The sequence below is a fragment of the Phoenix dactylifera genome, chromosome 9 (genome assembly GCF_009389715.1).
Source record: "Phoenix dactylifera cultivar Barhee BC4 chromosome 9, palm_55x_up_171113_PBpolish2nd_filt_p, whole genome shotgun sequence".
In the NCBI taxonomy this organism is placed as follows: domain Eukaryota; kingdom Viridiplantae; phylum Streptophyta; class Magnoliopsida; order Arecales; family Arecaceae; genus Phoenix; species Phoenix dactylifera.
Window position 1 is genome coordinate 4,681,195 of NC_052400.1, and position 9,796 is coordinate 4,690,990.

Genomic DNA, 9,796 nt, shown 5'->3' on the forward strand with positions numbered 1-9,796 from the left:
GTTCATTCTTCTACTTCATTTTCACCTTTTGAAGTTGTCTATGGCTTTAATCCTTTAACTCCCTTGGATATTCTATCTTTGCCTACTAAAGAACGTGCTAATCTTGATGGAAAGCAAAAGGCAGAATTTGTGAAGGATTTACATGCCAAGGTTCGGGCTAACATTGAAAAGAAGAATGAGCAATATGCTAAGCAAGCCAACAAAGGACGTGTAAAGATTGTTTTTGAACCTGGTGATTGGGTCTGGGTGCATATGAGGAAAGAACGGTTTCTAACACAACGAAAATCCAAACTACAGCCTAGAGGAGATGGACCTTTTCAAGTCTTAGAGAGGATCAATGACAACGCCTACAAGCTGGATTTGCCAAGCAACTATAGTAATATTAGTGCTACTTTTAATGTTGCTGATTTATCCTTATTTGATGTAGGTGATTCGAGGACGAATCCTTTCGAGGAGGGAGGGAATGATAGAGATCAAGGGGCTGGCCGAATGGTTCAAGCTAATTCCAAAGATCCATTACAAGGAATTGGAGGTCCAATGACTAGAGCAAGGGCAAAACAAATGAAAGAAGCTTTATATGGACTAGTCATGGAAATTCAAGAGAAGGAGGCTGCTCTAGAAGACTCTAAGGCTTCACCAAGATTGATCACTTATCTTTACATAGTAAATGCTGAAGAACAAAGCTTGGAGCCATTAAACAAGGCTGATCCACGTGGAGATGCTATTTAGGCCCATTTTTCGTGGGTACTTTTGGGCTTGAGTCTTGTTGTGTTCCTAATTACTTGTACATGAAGTTTTGACTTGTCAACTCGTTTTTCCTAAGTTATTCATGTACTTCGTAGTTAGGAACCTTGAAAGTTGTGTCTTTTATTATTTTGAAGTTGTAACTTGGAAGTTGTGACTTGGAAAACGTTTTTTACTTATTGCCTTGGAAAGGGGATGGTGTCCTTTCCAATAGCTTAGTTTGAAGCCTATATAAAGGCTGCCATATGTAACCAAGGGATTATTATGAATGAATTAAAGTGTTGGCAAGCTTTGCTATGCTCTTTTGTGTTCTTGGATTAGAATACAAAATTCTGACTTATCAAAGGGAGTGATCAACCTTTGTGGCGTCTTCAAGGATTAGGGTTTTAAGGACTTAGTTTCCTTAGAGTTCTAATCTGATCTCCTACAACTTGTTTTTCTAGCGATCTCGGGGCAAGTATAGCAAATTGATTCAAGGGTTCCTAGGGCAGGTCTCCTGGTGGGTTCTTGTCACTAGGTGTCACTGGTGGATGGTGAGACTCATAGGGAATATCTCGATGATCGATAAACCCTAATGAGTTGAGTTGGAATCGTTCCAACCAATTGAAAGGAGTTTTCAATGATATTGTGATAGAGATCATAATATATCTCACTACCAGTCAGAATAGAACCTATGGGGTCACACACACTAGAGGTATTGACTGATCCGATGGTTGAAAAGTTATTATGAATCACGAGTAATCAATTCGATTGATAATCAGTTGAAGAAGGAACAATGGTTATTAATTAATTGGACTAAAACACAAATCCTACTTGAAGTAGGATTCCTGGAATCCTAATTGGATTAGGACTGGGAATCCTACTTAGACTAGGACTGGGAGTCCTACTTGGAGTAGGATTCCTACAATCCTAATTTGATTAGGATTTTGAATTCAATATGGATTCCTACTTAGAATAGAATTCCTAGAAGTCCTAATTAGATTAGGACTTCGGATTCAAATAAAAGTCCTAATTGGATTAGGACTAAAATTGAATAAATCCTTATTGGATTAGAATTTCTTAAGTCCCAATTAATTATTAATCTAATAAATTATGATGACTCCTAATTTGATTAGAATTGAAGGGTTCAATTGAGTCATAGTTCAATCAAATTCTAATTGGATTAGGATTTGAAGGAAAACAAGTGCACCCAATCCTCTTTGGGTTCAATTGAGTCATAGTTCAATCAAATCCTAATTGGATTAGGATTTGAAGGAAAACAAGTGCACCCAATCCTCTTTGGAAGAGGATTGAACCAACTAGGCTTAGGTCCCACGCCCCACTTGATTAGATCAAGTGGGGGCGTGCGTGATGGAGGGTTAGGAGGGTGGGTTGGCCGAAATCAAAGAGAAAAGAAGAGGGGCATGCGCCCCTCCTCTTGGTTCCTAAAAGGAAAATAATGAAGCTCCTAAAAGGTAGGAGCTCCATATGCCTTTATAAGGAGTAAAAGGCCAAACCCTAAATCAATTCTTCCTCTCCTCTTTCTTGTGTCGTGGCCCCTTCCTCCTCTTGGTCTTCAGCCGCCATCAGCAAGGAAGAGAAAGGAGGAGGCGTGCATCACCTATTCCATCTTCTTCCCTGGTTCTAGCGCAGGAAAAAGAAAAGGCTGCGAAGAGCCTTGTGTTCTTCATCCTTCATCCCTTCTTCTTCCTCCTCCTTCCTAAGGAAATCAAAGGTTGATTCAAAAGAAAGATTTCAGCCATCAAGAGTTGTCTCTGCAAGGGAGCTAGCACCCCGGAGAGACAAGAGAGCTTTGATCGGTTTTCTACTTCGTGTGGATACCCGTAGAGGCCGGACGCGTGAACGGCTTCAAGCGAACCTTCATCTTCATCCTAAACCACGAACTTCAGTTTGCGGTGATCATCTACCCACACAAGATGAAGATCTGATCTTCATAATTAGTTTAAAAGTTTTTAATTCTAATCTATCTACGAACGGTTATTCAACAACGTTCATAGGATGAATGATTGATCCCACTTATGCCTCTTCCGCTGCATCTGAAATTTTTTTAAAAAAATTTTCTGCGGCATGGGCGGGTTCCCAACAGATTCTAGTAAGAATTTTGTACTTGAACTCTATTTGTTTTAGAGCCTTTTAAAACAAACTCCTCCCACTATTTCCTCGAATCTCTTACACTCCTCGGGTAGAGAAACGGAAACCTGTGACTCTAGGTTTCAAGTGGGGTGCTACGGTCCTACCAATTTACATGCCACCTCACCTAATAGTTATTGGTGACACATAAAAGGATGAGTGTACAACTCTTGTACAATGCTTCTCAAGCAAATTGCAGTGCTATTCGGTCTCTAAGTCATGAAAGCCTCACCTAACAGTTATTGGCTCCATTCCTTAGTTAAGTCAGACCCACCGTATAACCGCAGAAGTAAAGTCATCATCGGGTTCTCACCTAACAGTTATTGGCGCCCAACCCCATATTTACCCCTACAACATCTCATGCCTAATAGAGAGGTCCAGTCCCCCGATGCAACTTGCCCACTGTATCCAGCCGAGACAAATCAACGTCGGAAAGACCTTAGCAGCTCTACTACGATGGAAGACTGTTAGACTTAATATTTTCGAGAAGATTTAATTTAGGTATTTTTCATTTAATTATCTATATCTCATGCAAATAATTATCTACCCGCTATGAATAAACATAAACATAAACAATAAGGCATAATCACAAAATAATTGGTGATGATCATGGATCCAGGATGGGGTCATAGTACAAGAACATACACGTCAATTGGTTAGATCGTCTTCAACTCTTGACTCGATCTTGAGCATCCTTGGTCCAATTGTGATCAACTCCTTGATCCATCTCCAATCAACCCTTGATCTCGATCCGCGCAAATCGTGCTTGTAGAGGCATGCACCGATCAACCATTGACATACAAACACATCACAGATTACATCCCAGATAAACTTTAAAAATAAAAGAATAATTACAACCCTTTTTCATGAGACACGCAGGTCTCTAATACATCAATTTAAGATGCACGCAGGCATCTAAAAATCTGAATTACATGCCATCACATAACATCACAGAACATTGCAGAACATTACAGAACATTTCAGCACATGTATAAGGGTTCATCCATGATCATCACCATACGCATCATATGCATTAAATATAATTTACAGATCTGAATATTTAACTGATTATGTCATCTTATGAGTTGCTGATCATGCAAGATGATTCCAAATATTTGTAATCATATTATCAAAGCATTAGAATCATTAATCCAAGCATAGAAAATCAGCATGCAGAAAAATCAGCAAGCTGAAAATTCTGCATGCAGAAAAATTCAGCAAGCATAATCTTTAAATTTTCAGATCTATTATGTCTTAATCTTTTAATCCTAATCTTAATCTACGAAACCTAGGCTCTGATACCACTGCTGGGATCCGCCCATGCCGCAGAAAAATCAAAAATTTTTCTGATCGCAGCGGAAGGCATGCGCGGTATCCCGTTCATCGCATGAACATATTTCAAAAATCGTCATTCGTAGATAGATTAGGATTAAAATATTTTCATACAATTAGGAAGATCAGATCTTCACCTTGTGCAGGTAGATGATCACCGCAAATCTGATGATCGTGGTATTTGTTGAAGGTTCGCTTGAAGCCGCACACGCGTCCGGCCTCTACGGGTATCCACACGAGGCAGAGGACCGATCTAAGTCTTTGAATCTCTCCGGGGTGCTAGCTCCCTTGCAGAGAAAACTTTGATGGCTGAAATTCTCTTCTTTGAATCAACTCTTGATTGCCTTGAGAGGAGGAAGAAGAAGGATGGATCAAAAGGAAGAAGGTCAAACCCCTTTGCAGCCTTTTTCCTTTTTCTTTCATTGGAACCAAAAACAGCAAGGGAGGAAGGGCTACACCCTTCCCTTTTTTTTTTTTTTTTTTTTGTTGCTGGTGGCTGAAAACTCAAGGGAAGGGAGGGTGCTGTTCATGGCTCAAAAGGGAAGGGAAAAATCATCTCACGGCTGCCCCCTTTATCCTCTTTTTAAAGGCATATGGAGCTCCTACTTTTTAGGAGCTCCATCCTTATCCTTTTTTTTTTTCTTTGATGTGGCTGAAACCAAGAGGGAGAGGGGGCTTCACGTATATCCTAGGAGGAGAGGAGAGAGTCCAAAAATCCTCATTCACGGCAGCCCCTTTTTTCTTTTAAGATTAGGATTGGAGCTCCTAAAAATTAGGAGCTCCATCCTTATCCTTTTGGAGCCAAGAGGAGGGCTGTACGCCCCTCCTCTTTTCTTTGTGATTTCGGCCAAGGGAGGGGCTCGCCCCTCACTCTTCTCCCTTCCTATCTCACTCCCCACTTAATCAAATTAAGTGGGGGGTGGGGTCAATTACAAGGTGGGTCTAATCCTATTCCAAATAAGATTAAGTGAACCCATTTCCTTTCCCTTCAAATCCTAATCTAATTAGGATTCTATTGAACCATGACTCTATTGAACTCTTCAATCCTAATCCAATTAGAAGTCATTTAACTTATTAGATTAAAATTAATTAGGACTTAAGAAATCCTAATCTAATTAGGACATATTAAATTTCAGTCCTAATCTAATTAGGACTCTAGAAATCCTACTCCTAGTAAGACTCTAATTTAATTTGAAATCCTATCTAATTAGGATTCTTAGAATCCTACTCCAAGTAGGACTCGTGTCTAATATGATCAAGTCCAATTAATTAAATCCAATTAATTAAATTAAATTACAATCAAATTGCAATTATTCCTTCTTCAACTTGCTAGTTATCAATCAAATTAATAATTATAAATTATTTATGATTCCTAATCACAATTTAACCATCGGATCAGTCAATACCTCTAATGTGTGTAACTCCATAGGTTCTATTCTGTCTGGTAGTGAGATATATTGCGATCTCTATCACAATATTATTGAAAACTTCTTTCAATGGGTTGGAACAATTCCAACTCTTCTCATTCGGGTTCACTGATCACCAAGTGAATGCCTTTGAGTCTCACAATCCACCAGTGACACCTAGCAACATGTAGTGGCAACCCAGCAGAATGGAATGATGAACCTCTAGGTGTAGTTAGTGTATGATACAGTCCCTCTATCGTGGATCTCGACAAGACGGAGGTCATGGATAACTCGTCAAACCCCTATCGTCTGTCATATGTCAAGATTTATTCGACTTAAGTTCGAGAGTGGAAAACTTCTTTTCCACTATACATACTATCCCGGCCGAGGATTTACGAACTTAGTCTCATAAATCACATAGGATCTCTCTTAATCTATCAAGGTCGATAGATTCCATCTAGATGCACCCCTACTCCTACAATGAACCTACTGCAGTCAATCTGCACTACAAGAACCCAAATGGTTAGGGCCCATGTTTATGTGCTCATCAAACTACAGCAACCTCACTGTGAATAGCTGAGGCATCGCAGGTCAAAGGACCAGTCATACAACTGCAGCATCAAGTAAGTCACTGACGAGTGGATAGACATCCAAGTGACTACTTGCTTTGGTCATGCTCAGTACCCTTGCTCTCTAACAAGCACTTGCACAATTGCTCCAGTGTCCCCACATTGTGGACTCAAGACTCGTCCATCAAAGAAAGCAATCTGTACACTAATCTCAGTGGATCAATCACCATCCTCGTGATGATCCATCGATCAGGAGCAATTCAGAAATTAATCACCAATAACACATGCCTTAAATTCTCAACTTTTGAGAATATGCGTCATCATCTTATTAATTCCTTGGACGATTCATGGACACATAAGAACATGATGAAAAGAATGCCCAATTTAATAAATTCATAATTAGGTCAAGTACAAATTTATGTCCCAGAATAAAATAATGTGTCAGCCAAATTGGCTTCTAGGGCATACTTTTAACACTCTGATGGTTTTTTTTTTGTACTGCTTGAGATCTCTTCTTCTTTAAGTTTTCCTATGCATTTATATCCTTTGAAAGAGGTTGTTAAATAGGTAATAGAGCTACTGTGAGATAAAAAAATAGTCGTTGTAATTTATAGAAACTAGTTGTTACTGTTATTAGGTGCAGAGGGATCGACTTGACATTTTCAGGGGTAGACTCAAGATCTTTAAAAGTTGACTCATGATCTTCAGGAGTCGTCTTAAACTTGTTGTTGCTTTTGCTGCACTTTATATTTTTACTATGGCTATTATAGAGTCGGCTCTTTTAGTTTAGGGGTCGACTTGTCAGATGATAGGGGTCAACTCATTGCTTTCAGAAGTTGTCTCTTCAATGGACTAAGTTTCATTATTTTCTATCTTCTTATTGTGGCCGTTCAAGGGTCAACTCATTATTTCTCAGTTGATTTTTGTTGTCTAGAGTTGGCTCATGATTCTCATAGGTCGACTCACCAATACGGTAAAGTTTTCAGTACTCTGTCTTTTCTTTGTGGTCATTCTGGGGTCGACTCGCGATTTGTAAGAGTCGGCTTATGAAGGCATATCACTCGGTGACAATATTTCGGGATCAACTCATTGCAAGCTTAGAGTCGACTTTTAAGGTAGCTCAAAATAAAATTTTCTGTGCTTATATGTGAGCTTGCAGGAAATATTTTTATAACTTTTTTAGAGTTATGCTACTTGATGTGAAGCTTCAGATGGATGATTTTTACTTGAGAATAACTGAAGGCCTTCTGAAATAAATCAGCCAAACTCAAAGCAATAGATTAGTCAACTTTTTACTCAATTATTTTGTATCAGTAAAATCAACCCTTTGGGATAAACAAAATTGTTACAAAATATTTTTCTCAATATAACAACCTAATTAGAGTTGTTTTTAGAATTGAAATTTAGAAAATTAAGCTATCTTTATATAGTTTGAAATTTTAAAATTTAAAATTTAAATACATAAAAATATTAAAAATTTAAAATTTAAATTATATACTTAAGAATTTAATGATTTAAGTTCCGAAGATATTGTTATAGAAAAAAGTAGTTTTTCTTAAATATATAAAGATTAAGATAACAAATCTTCTATTTCTAAAAGGATATCTTCATTCCTAGAGCCAAAGGGGCAAACCATGTAAACAAGGGAAAAAAATAGTCATTGGCATTGAATAAAAAAATAAATACAATGGAATTTTGATGTCTTAGCTTTCATTTCTCAGTCCAATCTCAACATAGTCTTTTTTTTAAAAAATTACATTTAGAATCTATCATTTTGTAATAGGACAAAATAATCTATGAGATCCTTTAAAAGTTAAACAATGATTATGACTTTACTCTAATGCTTCTATTCTGATCATAAATAAGAAGAGTGGAGACATGGATCATTAAAAGAGTATATATTGATTCAAAAATTATATTTATCATTTAACTAAGGGTTTGAGTTACTAATTTGACACCAATGACTATTTCATTACTAAAAAGGCTAGCTTTAGTTAAACCTGGTGCAACATATATATATCTTTTTTGAATTGGACGATGGAAATCCCATATTGATGATCCGAATATTGGATATAATTTATTACTTCTAAACTATTTATACAGCAATAATCATATGATTTAGAAACTCCTAGTATAACTTTAACATAAATCTTTATAAAAAATATTTATAATTTAATTTTTATTATAAAAAAATATTTTAATGCATATCCTAACTGGGAAAGGAAGAGTAATCTATGACAATCCTCTAAAACGAAAACTTCACACGGTAGCTATATGGACAAAGGGCGGGTTGAGAATTAGGGAGGGTTATTTTGTTAAATAATTTTTTTTGGTAAAATTTTTTTTGGGGACAAATAAGGAATTAACTCCACAAAAGGAAACACATTAAAAAAGAATAAAAAAATGAAGAAAAATACAACCAAGCTCTGGAGGGTAGCCATTTGACGGATGATCTGCCTGCGACGATTCGCCTTTTCGTATAGCTTATGTTATATAAATTTTTCGGAAATGTCATTTCCCTAAATATTTTTTTAAATATTATTTTGAAAAAATGTCAAAATCTCTCTGCCTTGCCGTAAAACTAAAGCCCACGAGGCAAAATGAAGGGGCGAAAAGTCCGGTCCTTCCGACTTGGTTGCTGTACCCCGTTGTGGAACGAACGTGACGGGTGACGGGTGCTGGGTGTCCCCCGCTCAACGTAGAGACGGAGGCCCTGTTTGGGGGAGCTTTTGGAGGGCTAGAAAGCACTTTCTGGCCCTCTAAAAGTACTTTTAGATGAAAAACTGTGTTTGGTAAATTTTTCAAAAAGCTGTTTCAGCTTTTGCGGGAAGCTGAAAACAGCTTTTGGGAGAAAGCTCCAATTTGGAGCTTTTGGAAGGAAGCTGTTTCAGCTTTTTCGGAAAGCTGTATTTTTGACAAAAATGCCCATATTAAAATAACATAATTACATAGTTTGTCCCTTTATAAACCTAAAAATCTGCTGGAGCCAAGAACCCTAGCCGTGAGACTCCCTTCCGTAAGAAAAGGTATTTTTCTTTTCAATTTTTGTATGCATCTCTTGAACCACATTTTAGAAGAAAAAAATTTTAATCATTTCCCATACCTTCCAAAATCAATCTATTGTTTTTTTTTTTTATCATCAACCTCGCGGCCCACGCTAAGGTCCTCCTCGAGCGTGGACCACGAAGAAGAGGCCCCTGGACCGCAGAAAATTATTTTATGAGAAATTATTATGAAAAATTATTTTATACTAATAATTATAATATTTTATACCTTTATTTTTGTATTATACTATAAATATTGTATTATATTACATTATATCATAATACATTAATATGTTATTTTAAATAATTTAATATTATGTTATATTACCAAATATTAATTTATTCTAATAATTATATTATTATTATGCTATATTAACATAATATTATTTTATATTATAATAATATTATACTATATCGTATATTTATGTATTAATTTATGTTATGTTTTATTATGTTCTGTTGTATAATACTATGCAATATTCTTTATGGTAATTTTGTCATACAAAAGTACTTTCTCAGTTTGTTTACCAAATACAAAACAAAGTACCACAGCACTTTACGAATATAGTTA